Source organism: Mauremys reevesii, linkage group 17 (assembly GCF_016161935.1).
Source record: "Mauremys reevesii isolate NIE-2019 linkage group 17, ASM1616193v1, whole genome shotgun sequence".
Lineage (NCBI taxonomy): Eukaryota > Metazoa > Chordata > Testudines > Geoemydidae > Mauremys > Mauremys reevesii.
Genome location: NC_052639.1, coordinates 7,733,727 through 7,748,327, shown reverse-complemented (window position 1 = coordinate 7,748,327; position 14,601 = coordinate 7,733,727). Strand labels below are relative to the sequence as shown.

General features: G+C 47.9%; 1 long non-coding RNA gene across 1 annotated transcript; it reads right to left on the bottom strand.

Annotated features, from left to right (window-relative positions):
- Window positions 1-5,440: 5,440 nt before the first annotated feature.
- LOC120385197 lies at window positions 5,441-14,138 on the bottom strand. The gene is made up of 3 exons (XR_005589345.1): window positions 14,101-14,138; window positions 8,598-8,679; window positions 5,441-5,460 (listed from the first exon to the last, which is right to left on the bottom strand). It is a non-coding gene; the product is annotated as an uncharacterized LOC120385197 (long non-coding RNA).
- Window positions 14,139-14,601: the final 463 nt, after the last annotated feature.

Below are 14,601 nucleotides of genomic sequence, written 5' to 3'. Positions count from 1 at the left end.
CTATAAGGTTTCTCACCAATGTGGATTCTCCTATGTCTGATAAGGTTTGAGCTCCGACTGAAGGTTTTCCCACACTCATGGCATGTGTAGTGTGTCCCTTCCAAGTTGATTCGCTCACATGTAAGAAGTTCTGAGTGGCTACTGAAATCTTCCGATGGCCTGTGCTGATTCTCACAGGCTTTTGCTTTTTCTGGGAGTGCACAACTCCTGGACTCATTCCCTTTTGATCTTCCTGATAACGTCCCATGGGGTAATACTTGCTCAGTATCTTCCTGCTGGGGTTTCTCCCCATTCTCACTCACCATCCCAACACCTGATGGCAGACAGAGAGAATCCAGACACAGGTCACTCCCTGCACCGGAGAGAAAGGAAATCTAAGAGTGGGGAATGGGAAAAGGGATGAACAGACCAAAATATGTGCGGGAGAGATCAAAGCTATCAGGAGCCGATTATCCCCAAACCTTTCCCCAGAGAAGAGAGAGGAAGGGATCAGTTCTGGGTCCTCATTGCACCAGAATTCTCAGGGGAAAGCGAGATCGGGGAGGACCTCCTGCCAGTTGTCAGTCAGGGTAGAGGGGAGCCATGAGTGACATCTGCCTAATGATTCCACATCTGCAGGGAACAATTTTGAACTTAGAGAGCTCACAAGGTCTTTGTAGGGCATCCCAAATGTTTCCTGTATTCACGGACAGTTTTTGACTTGGCTTAACCAATTCCTCACCTGTGCAGGCAGCTCTCGGGAGCACTTTTTTCTCAGAGCCCTGGAGGTCTGGGACCCACGGCTCTTCCCCTCGTTCCAGCTGCAAGATCACATCAGGTTTGGAATTTAGAAACCCTACGCCAGGAAAAGAAAACAAGGGAAGTCAGTGGAATTTCTGGGATACTTGTCACAAGAATAGTCCATGGTTTTAACCCCAGCTCATTTTTAAGCAGTAACGTCCCAAGGCCGGCTTCCTTGGCTCAAAGTGGCAGGAGAGTTATTATTATTATAAATCATATGCATTACCTTAGTGCCTAAGGGCCAGCTAACAGTGGATCCCCATTGTGCTAGGCAAAGTACAAACAGAGAATAGTAGCTGGGCCATGCCCTGAAGAATTTACAGTCTAAATAGACTAGACAGACACAGAATGGGGGAAGGGGTAGAACCCCCCAGCAGAGTGAACTATGTGAAGGCAGAAGGACAGATCTGATGAACACAGGCATACATCTTGAGACTATCGTATTTAATGTTATGACTAAGGCCAGTGTTTTCCGGAAATTGCCGCTATAAATGCATTTTTTCCCCAAAATTACTCTTCATTTCTGGAATCACCCTTCGTATCTGGAATTTCTGATCAGAGGGTGGGTGGGGCATGCAGGGTCACAGCCCCCCAGATTTCTGCCCAGAGACACCCAACTCCTCCCCAGGGCGCAGGGCAGAGGCTGGCTGTGGTTGAGACTTGCTGCCAATTTCTTTCCTCCTCATACAAGTCTGGGCTCAGCAAAACCACCGTGGAGCTTCCCCTGGGTAGGGGGGGCCCTTGGCAATGGGATGTCGGGCTCCCTCATCAGACTGCAGAGCGGATGGCGCTCGCACCTGCTCTCGGCTGCGTCCACAGCACCTCTCCCCTGCACACAGCTGGTTCATGCCCTGTCTCCCCAGCACACAGCCGGCTCTAGGCTCTCAATGCCCAGTGTCTGGGCCCCACCTCCCCCACACAGCTGGCTCCTGTCCCCTCCCCCCAATGCATTTTCATGTTATAAAGGATTATATATTGCTCATGCTTGTCAATTACTCTGTTTTCATTGCCAGCAAACACTGGCCCTACTTATGACTGTTATCTGTATCTTTGAGCCATAGAATACTTCATAGACTATGTTGCTGAGATGGGCCAGATGATAGCGGGGAGGGCTGGGATGGGTTTCCTGTGCAATCTGGTGTCACTAAGGGGTGATGAATGCCAGATCCTAAAGCTGGTTATGCAGACCTCCATCTTCTGAAGCTTTGCCCTATGAAGAAAGGGGCAGGGACTGATTTTACCTCTTTCAGGAGACTGAAGAAGGCAGACTTTTTGGGGAGAAACAGCTGAGTTTGAGCTGACTGAGGGGGATATTTTGGGCTACAAACTGACATGACCTGATAACCCAGAGGTCAGCTTTTAAGGAAGGATTTAATACACTTCGGAAACAACCAGTGATTCCAAAGATGACTGATGAGGGGGCAATGGTAAATATGCATTTAGATGCTTTTCTTGTTTTATATCTTTTCCCCAGAAGACACACTGACACTGTCATGGACCCATAGGATCGGTGCAATGCCCTGGCTTTGAAACAGTCCTTGGGAGGTGCCCCTTGAGTGCACTAGACCCCCAATGGGTCCCACTCTTCCACAAGGACAGGCCATGTAGCTTCAGCACCTGAGACTGAGCCTCTGGCTTCAACACTCCTATTTCAACCTGTGAGCTCTGCCAGCAGGTCCCAGCTGAACGACATTCCTGTACACAGACTGTTCCTCAGTCAATGCACAGAGCAAGTTTTTGCTGTGACACTGGGCAGACTTTTAAAACATAGCAGGGTTTATTAGTCAACTAAAACACAGCATTGGAAAGTCCTTAGGACAGGGAAGCAAAGAAGACAATACAGTCCATACTGGCCAATGCCCTTGAGCCATGCTGCAGTAGAAAATGCTTCGGTTTCCTTTCACTGTGCCTGTTCATTTGTCTTCGCTCCGGTAGAGCTCCCTGTGCCTGCGAGCCCAGTTCTTCCTGCTCCCAAGAACGTAACGAGTCCATGTATGCTTCACTCAGCCAAGGGGAGATCCTCCCATGGACAGGTGACAATTAGTCCCTTGTCTCTGTCGGGTATTCCATTGATGTAGGTTGGCCCCAGCCAGTCCTTAATGACCCATTCATATCACCTCATGACAGCTCTGTGACAAAACACCTCATGTCTCCTGCTCTTTCTAATCATAGCAATACCAATCAGAGAGGGAAACTGAGGTGTGTATTGGCATCATACAAGTATCACCAAAATTCCTGCCTCTCTCACACACACACTGCTCACAGCCCTTGGAGAGAAAGCAAAGCACAGGAACTGGGGGTTAGTCCAGCAAACACGGTGGAGGACAAGCTGCAAGCCTCAAACCCTGGTCAAAAAGGAGAGGCATGTGGGTCCCTACGCATAGAGAGGGGCTGGCTAGAGGCCTGATACCTGAGAGGCCATTCCTTGAGCACCACATGGAGGCAGATCAAAGGCTTAGCTACTCCATAACTGTGACACTGCAAAAGCACACCCGTGATCGATTTAGTGGGTGAAGTAAACACCTGCTAAATCGACTTCAGATCGCTCTCCAGTCGACCCCTGTACTCTATCTAGATGAGAGGAGTAAAGTAAGTCGACCCCCTGCAGCATACGCCCTGTGGTAACGCGATCTAAGGTACGCTGACTCCAGCTACTTTATTCACGTAGCTGGAGTTGCGCAGCGTAGGTCGACTGACTGCAGTAGTGTAAACATAGCCAAAGCTTGCTACAGTTAAGGGCCGTATATTAGCTGGAGGCTTTGTGGGAGTAGTTATGCTGAAGTCTGGGATTTATCTGCATAGGCCTAAGGAGAGAATCCCAAGTCAGATATTTTGCACCCTCATTTTGAGAGACTAACGAGTAACCACAAACACGTGCAATACGCCACAGGATTCTGAAAGTGGGGGTGAGCTTTAGCAATTAGGTTGCTATGCAGTATCTCAGCAGTTGGACGCATTCATATATTGGAATTATTAATAACTAAGTGATGTAAATCGTGAGTATTAATGCTTGATGCTAAATTATGGACTTCCCAAAGGCCACATATGGGTTGGGGCAGCTATTGACATTATTGTAATCAGAGTAAAGGAGCAGATATGGTATATAGCCATCCTATTACCATAATAAAGTGGATAAATTACCTTTCCTAGTGACCATTTTTTCATTTTGTTGGGTCCCTGAGATAGGGTCAATGGAAGCAGGGCCTCCCTTCTGATGGGCTCCCTTGCCCCTCGATCTTTGTTTCCAGCGGTGTCCATAACTTGTAAGTATGCACAGGGCAAGACCCTCTTTACTATCTAGTCTAATTGTTACGTGTATTGAGCCTTGCCTATGACTTCCATTATAACTGTCTGTATTAAATCACATTTCTGTGTGTTTCACCAAATTTCATCCCCTCAATACACTGTGAGTGGCCATGTACAAGGACAAGCTGTACCCCAATACGTAATCTTATAGCCATAAACATTGTACAGGCTACACCACCACCCTGTGACATCATCAACAAAGTGCCCATTTGTGCCTGGGTAGCGGCCCCACGATGGGAGGGAGGATGCAGCAAGGACTCCGGATCGGTGGCCAGGGTCGCTGGGCATAGAGATGGGGAGGTTATATGGGGAGGGGGGTAATGAGTGGGAGAGGGAGGTCAAGAGTTAAAATAATAATATTTAGGAAAAAAATTTATAATGAAGCGAAACTGAACAGAAATAAAACCGGAGTGTAGGCTCTAAAGCTTGGGTAGGGATTCGGGGTTAAAGGTCTGGGATTCCCCACAGCTCCAGATCCCTAAACCTCTCCTCCCTCCCACTGACCCACCCAACCCACGTCCTGGGTGCCCTTCCTCCACACTCCCCTCCTCTTCGTCCCATTACTCTCAGCCGGCACCACCTCCCGGCACCTTGGGAACTACTTCCCTTTCCTCCTCGTCTCTCACAACCTCACCCCTCCCTGCTGCTTCTTAGCTCTAACCCTGCACACACCCTTCCCGTGTCCTGGCACCCCAGAATTATCTACTCCCCACTTCTCCTCCCCTCCCATAGCTCTGTTCTCCCTTCACCCGTGGGGTTCTGAATGTCAACATTATACGCTTTCCTATCAAAAACAACAAGGAGTCCAGTGGTAGCACCTTAAAGACTAACGGATTTATTTGGGCATCAGCTTTCGTGGGTAAAAAACTTCACTTCTTTAGCTGCATCTCCTATCAAAAGAGGAGCTCATCTGCCTGTCACACAAGCCAGGCATGAGTCACACACCTATTTACTGTAGAATTCTACAGTCAGCATATTTTCCTATTGAAAAGGCATCAAAGCTACAGTTATTAATGTAGTTGCTAATGTAGCCAATAAGGATACATTTAATGCAATTTTAAAATGACTGACAGCACCAAAAAAGGCACATGTCCAAAAATGATACTTATGTATGGGAGATAAGGCAAAAAAGGGGGGCAAGGAAACTTGTCAAAACTTGTATGACAAATAAAGGTATAAAGTTATCACTACTCGGGTTCTTCAGAGACCCCACAGCTTCTAATAACCCAGGGGACAGGACTCCTCACCCAGCAAGACCACCGTCTCATAGTTCTCCTGCATGACATCCCTGTAGAGGGCTCTCTGAGCGGTGTCCAGCAGAGCCCATTCCTCTCTGGTGAAATACACAGCCACCTCCTCGAAGGTCACTGGCCCCTGAAAGAGAAAGAGTCCAACACTCAGTACCTGCTGCCCCACTCACAGTCCCATTATTCACAGAACAGCAGCACCAGGTAAATGGAAGCTCCGCAACGCACATGTTAACAGAGTCCCACCCCACCTTGTCTAGAGCATTCAGGAGGCATCAGAGGGTAGAAAGAGAAAAAAGTTTGTGTCTCCCAGCTGACAGACGGAGGCAGGGTCTTCACATTTATCACATACCTACTAGCCAGAGCTTTATATAGGAGATGGGGCTGTTTCTGGACCCTGCTGGTGTCTCCCTGGTAGGAATGCCAACATTCTCCAAATAAAATATATGGAAGAAAGGGGAAGTCAATAGTAAAGAGTGTAAGTGAGAAGGTCAGAATTGTAGAAAACTGGCTATAAGAAATCAATGGAAATACGAAGGAAGTTTTTAAAAGTATATTAAGTACAAAATTAATCCTAACAAAGGTAGTGGTAAATTACTACATTAAATTTCCAAATGGCAGAATTATCAAAAATAATGCTGAAGAGGTAAAAGTCCTCAATAAATATTTCTCCCCTGGATTTGGAGAAAAACAGATGCTGTAACTCATATCATAAGATGTTGACGACGACCCTCTTTCCATTCCAACAAGAACTCACAAGGACGTTAAACAGCAGCTATTAAAGTTAGACACGTTTAAATCAGCAGGTCCAGATAACTTGTATCCAAGAGTTTTAAAAGGCTTGGTGGAGCGGGTACCCATAGCAGTGCCTCTGTATGCCAACATCTTTATGGCTGACTTATAACAACGCTTCCTTAGCTCTCGTTCCCTAACGCCCCTACTCTACTTACGTTACACTGATGACATCTTCATCATCTGGACCCATGGAAAGGAAGCCCTTGAGGAATTACACCATCTTTTCAATAATTTCCATCCCACCATCAACCTCAGCCTAAAGCAATCCACACAAGCAGTCCATTTCCTAGACACTACTGTGCTAATAAGCGATGCTCACATAAACGCCACTCTATACCAGAAACCCACTGACTGCTATACTTACCTACATGCCTCCAGCTTCCATCCGCGACACACCACACAATCCATTGCCTACAGCCAAGCTCTAAGATACAACCACATTTGCTCCAATCCCTCAGACAGAGACAAACACCTACAAGATCTCTATCGAGCATTCTTACAAGTACACTACGCACCTGCTGAAGTGAAGAAACAGATTGACAGAGCCAGAAGAGTACCCAGAAGTCACCAACTACAGGACAGGCCCAATAAAGAAAACAACAGAACACCACTAGCCATCACCTACAGCCCCCAACTAAAACCTCTCCAGCGCATCATCAAAGATCTACAACCTATCCTTAAAGATGATCCCTCACTCTCACAGATCTTGGGAGACAGGCCAGTCCTCGCTTACAGACAGCCCCCAAACCTGAAGCAAATACTCACCAGCAACCGCACACCATACAACATAAACACTAACCCAGGAACCTATCCTTGCAACAAAGCCCGATGCCAGCTCTGTCCACATATCTATTCAAGTGACACCATCATAGAACCTAATCACATCAGCCACGCCATCAGGGGCTCGTTCACCTGCACATCTACCAACATGATATATGCCATCATGTGCCAGCAATGCCCCTCTGCCATGTACATTGGCCAAACCGGACAGTCTCTACGCAAAAGACTAAATGGACACAAAACTGGCATCAGGAATCATAACATTCAAAAACCAGTGGGAGAACACTTCAACCTCTCTAACCACTCAGTGACAGACTTGAAGGTGGCAATTTTGCAACAAAAATACTTCAAAAACAGACTCCAAAGAGAGACTGCTGAACTCGAATTAATATGCAAATTAGATACAATTAACTTAGGTTTAAACAGAGACTGGGAATGGTTGGGTCATTACACTAATTGAATCTATTTCCTTATGTTAAGTTCTCCTCACACCTTCTATGGGTCATCTCAATTATCACTTCAAAAGTTTTTTTTCCTCCTGCTGATGATAGCTCATCTCAATTGATTAGACTCTTCCAGTTGGTATGCATACTTCCACCTTTTCATGTTCCTGTATGTATAAATATCTCCTGTCTGTGTGTTCCATTCTATGCATCCGAAGAAATGAGCTGTAGCTCACGAAAGCTTATGCTCAAATAAATTTGTTAGCCTCTAAGGTGCCACAAGTACTCCTGTTCTTTTTGCGGATACAGACTAACACGGCTGCTACTCTGAAACCTGTATGACATGTGTAATCCTGTGAATAATAGATAGGGATGGGTATACTAACAGTATGGGTATTTCTATTACTTAATAAGGGTTGGGAGGGTATTGTAATGGATGTAGGCGTGTACATACTAACTGGGATAAAAGGAGAGTGATGTAACTAATCCAGTGCTTACTCAACAATTGGGTTGAGGGGAACAAGTATTGCAATAAAGAAGCCTGTACTCATCTGCCTCCGGGTCAACCTGCTCCTTTATTCTTCTAACAATAATCACTTAAAATCAATCTTTCTGCAGTTAATAAACTCGTTTTATGCTTTATCTTAGCCAGTGTTAAGTATTTCGAATGAAGTGTCTGGGGAAAATCTGAGCTTGGTTAGCACAAGCTTGTTGTGCATATCTTTCCCATATTGAGGGGAAGGCGAATTATATTAATGAGATTACATTATAGAGATCCCTGTGCACTATAAGATGGTATAATTCTGGATTTCTACTACAGCAAGTGTGCAAGGTTGGGGAGCTGGGAAATTGGCTGTTGTCTTCTATCTGTCCTTGAGTGGCTTAGGTAAAGCACTCAGGTAGCTTAGTTGAGTGTATGGCGCCACCTGCTGTCATGCTGGGTGATAACAGGGCCTGGAGAGGCTGACAATCTCCAGCAAAGCAGTGTGAGAAGGGCCAGCCCAGCTTGAGGGTTAGAGGGCACAGCGGTTCCCAGAAGCCCCCCAGACCGCACCCTAGGGGTGACAACCCATCATACCCTACATTACACAAGTCTCAGCGGGTTTGTCACATCCTGTCCCCTCCCTTTCTCCACCCTCAATATTTCCTGCCTCCCACCACCTCCAGCAGCTCCCACCCTCCTATGCATTTACTGCTCCTCTCCCTCCAAGCAGAGCCCACCACCAGCTCCATGATAATCTCTTACCTGAGCCAGCTCCACTGCAGCCATTTCCTGCCCCCTGGGAAGACGGGATGATCTGGAGCAAACGTGGACGTTAGTCTGTAGCCTGTCAGGGCGAGAAGGGCAATGAGAGAGAATTCAGACGGGGTTTTCATCCATTCCACAAGCCGATTCCCCCCAGGATTTTTCCCTGTTAATGGACATTCTAGGTTCTGCCACACTGTGAAGAACAGAGTGACCTTATTCCAGTACAGGCCTAGCCCCCTCCCACCAGGGTGTAACCCTCTGAGAAATCGTGAAACCCTCCCAGTAACAGTCTCTTTTACACTTATCAAGTTTGTGGACAATACCAAGCTGGGAGGGGTAGCAAGTGGTTTGGAGGATAGGATTAAAATTCAAAATTATCTGGACAAACTGGAGAAATGGTCTGAAGTAAATATCAATAGGGACACCTGCAAAGTACACCGCTTACGAAGGAACAATCAGTTGCATATGTACAAAATGGGAAATGACTGCATAGGAAGGAGTGCTGCAGAAAGGGATCTGGGGGTCATAGTGGATCACAAACTAAATATGAGTCAACAGTGTAACACTGCTGCAAAAAAAATAAAACATCATTCTGGGATGTATTAGCAGGAGTACTGTAAGCGAGATAAGAGAAATAACTCTTCTGCTCTATTTCACACTGATTAGGCCACAACTGGAGTACTGTGTCCAGTTGTGGGTGCCACATTTCAGGAAAGATGTGGACAAATTGGAGAAAGTCCAGAGAAGAGCAAGAAAAATGATTAAAAGTCTAGAAAACATGACCTATGAGGGAAGATTGAAAACACTGTTTGTTTAGTCTGGAGACGAGAAGCCTGAGAGGGGACATGGTAATAGTTTTCAAGTACATAAAAGGTTGTTACAAACATGCGGGAGAAAAATTGTTCTTCTTAACCTCTGAGGGTAGGATTAGAAGCAATGGCTTTAAATTGCAGCAAGGGTGGTTTAGGATGGAGATTAGGGAAAAACTTCCTTACTGTCAGAGTGGTTAAACACTGGAATAAATTGCGTAGGAGGTTGTGGAATCTCCATCATTGGGGATTTTTAAGAGCAGGCTAGACAAACACCTCTCAGGCATGGTCTAGATAATACTTAGTCCTGCCATGAGTGCAGGGGACTGGACTGGTGACCTCTCGAGGTCCCTTCCAGTTCTATGATTCTATGAACCAAAGGCCAGAGAAGAGCAGAATCAAAGGAGTCACTTTGGGGGATTCTCCCTGTCATTGGCCCCAAGGCAGCTGTCTCGGGTTTACAAAGTTGTTGGATGCTCCAGCCTTTATACAGTCTCTCCTGGGAGTGCTTCTTTCATGGGATGGGCCTAGTTTTAGCTTTTGGCAAGTGTGACCCTGGGGGCTCTGAGACTGGGCCTTCTTGCCACAGCACATCTTGTTTCTTTCTGTGCCTCCCAGCGAGTCCAAATGAATAGATATTCCTCATACAGACTGTGAACATAAAAATGGCCGACTGCATCAGAGCACTGGTCCATCTAGCTCAGTGGCCAATGCCAGGTGCTTCAGAGGGAAAGAACAGAAAAATCATCAAGTGATCCGTCCCCTGCCACCCATTCCCAGCTTCTGGCAAAGAGGCTAGACACACCATCCCTGCCCATCCTGCCTCTGACACTGGCAGATGAGGCGTTAGCTCTTGCAAAAGCCCCCATGTCTTAATTGAACATGGACAAACACATAACTGGAATCAGTCTGACTCACCTATGTTAGTATTGTTAAAAGAGGTATTAGAATTGTAAGAATGTGTTTAGACTTTATTGAATGCTTGTGAGTTGGTGTCTGGGTTAGTATCTGACTAGTTGCAGGGGGCTGGACTAGATGACTTCCTGAGGTCCCTTCCAACCCTGATATTCTATGATTCTATGACTGGCGGTAACCTGGAAGTGAAATAACCAAAGCAAGTTAAGAAGAGAGCGGCATCGGTGGGGGTAAAACATTAAATGGAAAGAACTGACTATGCAAAAAGGAACATCGCAAACTATCAGAGCCCCAGACCCCCGCCCAACTGAACCCACCCCAGGCAGGCATATCAAGCTGGGTCCCTAAAAAGTTGCCCAGCCCGTCTGGCAGTGAACGCTGCGTGTTCCAGGCGGAGCTATGGTGTGTGCGTCTGCTCTGCTGACGTGTTGCCTTGGTACGGAAGGCGCCACGGCCACAGGGAGCAGAGACATGGACTCCTACAAAACACAATCCCAGATACACCTCCAATGCCGCCTCCCCCCCCGCCTCCCATCTCTTCCCCCACCTCCACATGGCCATTCTCAGCCCATTGCTAACAGTTCCTCCCAGCCTTCAGCACTATAAATAAATAAAACATGGTGTTACAAAAGGTAGATTGTGCCAGAGAAACGTGATCTGGACGTCAATAAGGCTTTTGATACAGTTCCACATGGGAAACTATTCGTTAAATTGGAGAAGATGGGGATTAATATGAGAACCGAAAGGTCAATAAAGAATTGGTTAAAGGGGGGTCTACAAGGGGGTCATATTGAATGGTGAGTTGTCAGGCTGGAGGGAGTTACTAGTGGAGTTCCTCAGATCAGTCTTGGAATCAATCTTACTCAACACTTTTATTAGTGATCTTGGCACAAGAAGTGGGAGTGGGACACAAAGCTGGGAGGGATTGCCAATATGGAGGAGGACAGGAAAATCATAAAAGAAAATCTGCACATCCTTGAAAGTTGGAGTAATAGAAATGGGATGAAAATTAATAGTGCACAAATTCTAGTTGTTAGTCCCCAAGTGCATAATTTTGCAATAAGCTGGGGATTTATCAACTGGAAGTGACAGAGGAGGAGAAAGACCTGGGTGTATTGGTTGATCACAGGATAATTATGAGCTGTCAACGTGATGCGGCTGTGAAATAGGTTAATGCAGTCCTAGAATACATCAGGCGAGGTATTTCCAGCAGACACATGAAAGGGTTAGTACTGTTGTACAAGGCACTGATGAGACCTCATCTGAAATACACCTCTACCTTCTGCCCTTAAAGTCTGTGAGTCTATCAACTGTGCCTTGCTGCACAGACACTGATGGAGATCAGGGCCCCATCGTGCTGCATATGGCAGAGACCCTGACTGAGATCAGCACCCCCATTGTGCTGGGCTCTGCACAGACAGAGAGGGACAGTCCTTGCCCCCAAAGAGATCACAGTCCAAGTAGACAATGGGCAGGAGGAAAACAGAAAGGGGTTGTGACTTCCCCCAGGCCACCAAGCAGGTCAGGGACAGAGCCAGGAACAGACCCTGGTAACTCCAGAGCCCCATCACCCGCAGCTTGGAAAGGTCCCAGACCCCATTGTATTAGGCTGCAGGAACGGTGGTTTGTCCATGGATGCACAGGCTGTCTTGGCAGGGCAGCTCAGCGGCAGTCCCTGCACACACCTGGGGTGTGTGTCATGGGTCAGGAGAAGTCAGTGTCCAGTGCTGTGGCGCTGTGCTCCTGGCTCATACTTCACTGCTGCCCCTCCCTTGCCAGCTGCACTGTTCAGCCAGCCCCAGGCCTCAGTGAGATCACTGCCTCCCTCCCCCGCCCCCACCAAACCTTCAAACCGGGACATGGTGCACCAGTGCCAATCCGAGTGCACTAGTGTAAATTCTGTCAAACTAAGGGTTTGCACCAGTGCCTAAAACACCAGTGTGGCAGAGACCTTCAGTGCCCAAAACAGCAGTACGGTGGCACTAGAACTGGGATCTAGTTCTAGCTCTGTCACGGACAGCCTGGGTGACCTTGGACACATCAATGTTTCTCCTCTCAACTTTAATCTATTTACCCAGCTGCCCACTCACTGGGGTCTCCTCTCTCTCCAGAGCTGCTCACCACTCAAATCTGTGGGGGGGTCCCCAGAGCTAAGGCAGTTCACCTCTGGAATAGTCTTACAAGGGGGGCTGGGGAGTCTCTTTCCCTGGAAGTTTTTAAGAACAAGTAGGACAAAGCTCTGTCAGAGACAATCTACATAGACTTGGTCCTGCCTCAGCAGAGAGAGCTGGACTTGATGACATCTTGAGGTCCTGTCCAGCACTACATTTCTATGATGCTATGAAATAGATACGTATAAAACACAACACACAGAGTAAAACCCACCACAACATAATGTCAGGCAATTCGGAGGGGGGGGGGGAACAACCCACACTCCACAGCATAAAATGGCAATACAAAAGGGGAAAAAAGCAAAACAATGCAAACTAACACACCCTAGGAGAAAAGTAAACAAGGGAAAAGAGCTCAGCTCAAACTAACACAACACAGGCACCAAACAAGCTGAGGCAAAACAATGCACCATAAAACTGCTACACAACATGGTGCATCACAGTTCCAAATGGCACCATGCAAAACAGCTCAGCGTAGAACAGGACACAGCACAGAAGAGAATTATTTCAGTGTAGGCCTGGAAGGGATCTTGAGAGGGCGTCTACTCCAGCCCCCTGTGATGAGGCAGAACCAAGTATCCCTAGACATTCCCAGACTGGTGTATCTCTAACCTGGTCTTAGAAACCTCCAGTGAAGGAAATGCCACAGCCTCCCTTGGAAGCCAATGCAAGGCAGACACAGCTCAAAACAAGCTGTACACACACGCTCTGGGCCTGGGGTTAAGGGGAAGAGGCAAGAATTCTAACAATCCGGGTTCAGTTCCCAGTTTTGCCCCAAATTCTCCATGGAAACTTGAGCAAATTACTTCAGCTCTTTGAGCTTCAGTTTCCCCATCTGTAAAATGGAGAGTCGCCTCCCACCATTGGCCTATTTAGCCTCTGAGCTTTTTGTGGCAAGGCCTCTCTGTCCCTGTGGGCACGTCTACGCTGCAGTCAGACACCGGCGGCTGGCCCGTGCCCGCTGACTTGGGCTCACACGGCTCAGGCTGTGGGGCTGTTTAATTGTGGTGTCCATGTTCCGGCTGGGGCTGCAGCCCAAGGTCTGGCACCCTCCCACCTCGCAGGGTCCTACAGCCTGGCTCCAGCCTGAGCCCAGCCATCTACCCGGCAATTAACCAGCCCCTTCGCCTGAGCCCTGTGAGCCTGAGGCAGCTGCCATGGGCCAGCTGGGGGGTTTAATGGCAGGGTAGAGATACCCTGGGTGTCTGTTCAGCACCTGTCACAATGGGGACCATGATCTCGGTCAGTGTCTGTGCAGAGCCCTGACCAACAGGGGGCCTGATCTCAGTTGGGGCTCTGCAAACCCTAGCATTACAGGATCCCGGGTTTTGTTTGGGGTACCTGGAGCATCTGGCAAAATGTAGGACTGGGATCTCTGTCATGGTCTGTGCAGTGCCCAGTACAGTGGTACAACATGATCTGGGTTGGGATCACTGCAGTGCCAGACCCCAACGAGGTCACAGATCTCAGTTGAGGTCTCTGAAGTGCCCAGCACAATGGATGCAGCAGTTTGGGTCGTAGTCGTGCACTGCCTGGCACAAGGGGGGCCGTGATCTCGGTCCAGGGCTCAGTTTAATCTAGCACAACAGTGGGGTCTGATCTCACCTGGGGTCTCTGCAGCGCCTGGCAGAACAGGGCCATGCTCAGTACGATAAGAGCCCTGATCTCGGTCATACACCTGGAGAAAAAAGCGGGAAGATTTTCGAGAATTTGATATCAGTATTTCAGAACTGAGGAGAAAATGGGGCACAAACTAAATATTTGCCAATATAAGAGAGAAGCACCAACATCTGGGGAGATTTTATGTCACCATTCAACCATTTAAGAGAAAAGAGGGGAAATTTGAGGCGATTATACAGCGATATTGAATCAGCAACAGAATGGGATAGATTCTTCTTGCCTCACATTCCCATGGCCGGCAGGGAGCCCTGGGTGATGTGGCTTTCACAGGGGACAGGAGGGGGCTGGAGTCAGAAGGTCACTGGCTGTGGGGAGGGGCTGGCAGTGGGGTCTGGGAATGTGACTAGCAGGTGATGGCAGGGGAGGAGGGGGCTGCTGGGTTGGGCAGGGGGGGGAGGGGGAAGTAGCTGGACTGGGAAACCTGGG